Source organism: Saccostrea cucullata, unplaced genomic scaffold (assembly GCF_032062105.1).
Source record: "Saccostrea cucullata isolate Sc308-1 unplaced genomic scaffold, CSIRO_AGI_Scuc_v1 ctg16128, whole genome shotgun sequence".
Classification (NCBI taxonomy): Eukaryota; Metazoa; Mollusca; class Bivalvia; order Ostreida; family Ostreidae; genus Saccostrea; species Saccostrea cuccullata.
The window spans coordinates 8,103-13,318 of NW_026941592.1; the positions used below are offsets into that span (position 1 = coordinate 8,103).

Below are 5,216 nucleotides of genomic sequence, written 5' to 3' on the forward strand. Positions count from 1 at the left end.
AATTCTCTGTAATCACCAAAATATTTTGGCACGCATAGTTACAGATTTGAATTTTTATATCATAATTTAATACAGGTGTGTGAGTGATTGTAAAATCTAAAAATAGTTTTTGAATTGTAACCTTGGTTGCCGTAGAAACGGGATACAAACTTTCTCATTTTTGTAAATCATGAAAATCTGTACTTTTCATGAAAAACCATGTCTAGAAATGAACAGAGATATCTAAATTTGTGTTTATTGTTGTTATCCAATACTAGAGATTCAAACAACAATGTTTACAGTTCAATTTTAATTTTACACTCGTAAGTGGTCATGTTATGCATTGCAAAATGTCAAAAATATAGTAAAATTTGCTCAATATTTTAAGACGTAAAACAAAAAAATGCAGCTATCTACAAATTAAGCAATAATAAAATATGAAAGGTTGATATTTGATTATAATTAAACAATTAAAAAATTGGTGGGCAAATGATATGTGTTATAGAAATTCAAAGGTGAATATCCATTTTTTCTGCATTTTGAAGCATTTTTTGCTTACCAATTACATGTACTTCCCTTTGATTACTCTCTCGCGTTTGGAGGTACAATATGTAGGCACTTGTAGTGGTAAACAAATAATTTGGTGAGAAAACCTATCAAAGCGGGTCCGGGGTGAGGATTGGCAGTGTGGAAGAAGGAAAAAGGCCAAGATAAGAAGACAAGAGGTAATTATAAATATTACAAACGCTAAGTATGTATACTTATTTCTCCATTTAATTGTCTTGCATGCATGTAACCCGAGATTCCTCTGCTATGAATTGTGACACTTGAAGGGGCCTCTGCCCTGACTCTCCCCGGTACATTTCACAATAAAAAATTACATAAAAATACATGTAGATGGTAGAGCATGAAAACATACATCAGGTCAGACACAATCTCCTTATAATTATATATAACCAGGTCCAGTACACTGAATTGATGTAAATAAATACATGTATAGAGATAGCAAGGCCTTTATTTCAAAGCAACTTTTTAATTTTTTTCCCTTTTTATTAAGAAAAGAAAAAAAAAATCGCAAGTAAATAACTACAATGTATTTAATATTTATACTAGGGAGGTTTTAAAAACAATTCAAAGCAGAGATAATTTGAATTTTTTTTGTTTGGAGAAGGGGGGGGGGAGTGGGTGTCTCCTTCAGCAGGTTTGAAAAAATGTAAAAATGGGATAATTATAATAGCTGATCTGAAATATACATGTATTCTAAATGAAATGCAAATTTTCAGTACCAAAAGGGGGGGAAGATTATATTTCTAATTTTTTTTCTTGCAAATCTACAATGCCTCAATGGAGAATCAATTCTCTAAAAGGAAAAATACAGAAAAATTGCCTGCAAAGGTCAACGCTTTCCATATAAATTTATGGGACTGAAAAAAATTATAGCCTAATATTTTGCACTGTAAATTTCTATCCCATGCGTTCATATCATTATTGATAAAGTAGTTCTTGATCTGTACATTTTTTGTAAAGATAATATATGACTTTCCTTTTGATGATGTTGACAGAAAGATAATTAATATATATATTGATTTTTATTATAAAAGTAGTCAATTTTTATCTTGAATTTAGTGATTTTTAACATGATTAGATTATATTCTTATTTTTTGTTTTTTTTTTCAAAGGATTCACCAAAGAGGATGAAAAAGAAAAGGAACATGAGCAAATACACATGTAAATCATAGCTATAATAGAATTCTAACGAAAGCTTGGAGTTAATTTTGGAAAAGACAATTTCAGGAATTGGGACAGCTTATAGATGCATATCTCTTCAAGGTAACCAGTTTCAAAAATCAAATCTAAATTGTTACAAAAACACAGCACTACACGTAGTAATGGTCTGCTTGTTTCTTATTTATTGATCAAATTGATTTTAAAATCATTATAATGTATGCATAGATCAAAGAAAACTTGTTTAACAGTTTAACATGCACAACTGTCAGAATGATAATTAGAAAAACACCTTTCTTGATTTAGGGTTTGTGTTTACATTTATGTGTATATTTAATTCAGTTTGATGTCTATCTTCATTTGAAGATATTGAAAATTGTTTTTACTTCTGCAGGTAGAAAAAAGTCATCTGAAATATATGACTAAAGATCCAACATCATAAAGTTTATAATGAAATCAGTAACATGCTAAGATGAATATAACAAAATCACCAAACAACGGTGAAGCCTTGGAGACATGGCATTGAATTTTTTCCTTAGAAAGTACCAAGGTGTCTGTTACTAATAATTTAGTTTCCCAAACAAGGAGCAATGTAGCTGGCTTGTAAGAGTGATTTTCCTGAAGATGAAATTGGAAATGAGAATATTCATGTGTGTCTCCATACTGGAAATTCACAAGATTCAACCATATTTCTAATCGACTCAGTGAGGTCATTATTTAAAGCAATATGAGCTGCATGTTTGACATCGGAAAAAAAATATTGGAAATTTGTAATTAACTATTTCAATGACAGGAAAATAGAACGTTAATAAACTTCTGTTGTTCATATGTGCTTTTGAAGAACTTTTTAGCTCACCTCAACGAAGTTGGGGGAGCTTATGTAATACCCTCGGCGTCGGCGTCGGCGTCGGTGTCGGCGTCGGCGTTGGCGTCCCAGGTTAAGTTTTTTGGAGCAGTTTTCTTTTTAAGTACTTCTATGTCCTATATTGATTAGACATGCAGGGAAGATGCTTCTAATGTGTTTCATTGTACCAGTCAAAGTTTCAGATGCTGCAATTTCAGCAAAGTAATGGTCAGGTTAATGTTTTTGGAGCAGGTTAACATTTTTGGTGCAGTTTTTGGTGCAGATTTCATTTCCAAGTAACTATAAGCCCTATGTTGACCAAACTTGCATGGTTGATACATCTAAGGATGCATACTATCAGGCTTGCTTCGGATGCTGAATCTGACCTACATTTTCCGGTTGAGTGAACAGGTTAAATTTGTTGGTGCAGGTTTCATTTCCAAGTAACTATAAGCCCTATGTTGACCAAACTTGCATGGATGATACATCTAAGGATGCAAACTACCGGGCTTGCTTCCGATGCTGAATCTGACCTACATTTTCCAGTTGAGTGAACAGGTTAAAGTTTTTGGTGCAGGTTTCATTTCCAAGTAACTATAAGCCCTATGTTGACCAAACTTGCATGGATGATACATCTAAGGATGCATACTATCAGGCTTGCTTCAGATGCTGAATCTGACCTACATTTTCCGGTTGAGTGAACAGGTTAAATTTTTTTGGGCAGGTTTTATTTCCAAGTTACTATAAGCCCTATGTTGACCAAACTTGCATGGATGATACGTCTAAGGATGCATACTACCGGGCTTGCTTCGGATGCTGAATCTGACCTACATTTTCCGGTTGAGTGATAAGGTTAAAGTTTTTGGTGCAGGTTTCATTTCCAAGTAACTATAAGCCCTATGTTGACCAAACTTGCATCGATGATACATCTAAGGATGCATACTATCAGGCTTGCTTCGAATGCTGTTTCTGATCTACAATGTACATTTTCCGGTTGAGTGAGCAGGTGAAAGTTTTTGATGCATAATTCATTTCCAAGTAACTATGACTTCTTTAATGACCAAACTTGCACGGATGATACATCAAAGGATGCATACTACCGGGCTTGCTTCAGATGCTGAATCTGACCTACATTTTCTGGTTGAGTAAACAGGTTAAAGTTTTTGGTGCAGGTTTCATTTCCAAGTAACTATAAGCCCTATGTTGACCAAACTTGCATGGATGATACATCTAAGGATGCATACTACCAGGCTTGCTTCGGATGTTGAATCTGACCTACATTTTGTGGATGAGTGAAAATGTTAGTTTGTGATGAATGTATCATTTCCAATTAACTATGAGCCCTATAATGAGCAAACTTGCATGGACAATACATCTTAGGATGCACACTAATGGACTTACTTTGGATGCTGAATTCGACATACATTTTTTCAGATAATAGACCAGGTAAAAGTTATGGGTGCAGGTCAATTACCAAAAAACTTGAAGGCTTATATAACATTGTATAAACCAAACCAAACTTGCACAAATGTTGCATCAGGAGATGAAAACTCTCAAATTTGCTTCAGATGCTTAATTTTAATTACATTTTCATGAACAACTAGTTTAAATTTTTTATGTACCGGTAGGTCTATTTCAATGTATTCGATCAAAATTGCTTAAATATTTTCATTTCTGGAATGTACACTTTTTGTTGGTTAATTGTGTGACTTTGCCTTACTTAAAGACAACATTCGTTGAGGTGAGCTCTGTAATCTCTGATTACCTATGTTTATAAGCTTGTATTGGAACAAATTTGAATTATTGTCGTCCTGTACAATAATGATTTCTTATGTAATACTGTATATTGGGTTGTACAGAAATATTTCTTCTGCAATATTTTTAAACTTTATTTGGCCTTATTGATCATAAGGGATTAGATTACATACAGATTAATCAAAATTACACATTTTACAAGCAAAATAAAATTATCAAAAATGCAACTCATATTGCTTTAAGGAAGCTCTTAACAGCACACTAAAGAGCTCTACTCAAAGGAGTAGTTGTATGCAGTAAGAGTGATCTGCTCTTAGAATTCGGATAGAAAAAAAATCGTTGCTTACCTATTTCACAATTATTGAAACATTTTTACTAGCATTATCTTAGACAAAGAATAAGTAATTGAATTAATATTCAAATTTATTTTCTTAAAGTCAACAACAGTGTTTTCTGTTCATGAATAATTCATAACATTTTTCGAGTAGAAATAATGCAGGTACTTGTTGAAAATGAACTTATATAGTCTCAATGTGTATACCTTTATATGATAATTTTTTTCCTTAATAGAAAGTCTGTAGATCACTTCCTGATACACATGTATTGTTTAGAGCTACTTTAAATTGCATATGATATGGTTTGCTAATTAAAATACATTGTAGCTAATAATTTTGATGGAGGTTTGAAAAAAAAATTCACAAGCCAACAATTCTTGTCCAATACGTTATAGCCTTTTGTGCTATCATATGTAGCAAGTAAATTTGTATTTTTTTGTGTTTTGGATTGAAGTATTTTGTTTCATGTTCATATTTTATAAAAACATGTAATTTAGAAATTATGATGCAGCCTTATTAACTGCAGTAATGAGTAATGGAAGAGTTTTTGTATTGTGCTAGAAATGGTTGGGGGTGTC

The 5,216-nt window shown here is 32.5% G+C and overlaps 1 long non-coding RNA gene across 1 annotated transcript; it reads left to right on the top strand.

The window, feature by feature from the left end:
- The first annotated feature begins 580 nt into the window (after window positions 1-580).
- Window positions 581-1,812, top strand: LOC134258125 (uncharacterized). Its single transcript, XR_009990086.1, has 2 exons — window positions 581-704; window positions 1,659-1,812. It is a non-coding gene; the product is annotated as an uncharacterized LOC134258125 (long non-coding RNA).
- Window positions 1,813-5,216: the final 3,404 nt, after the last annotated feature.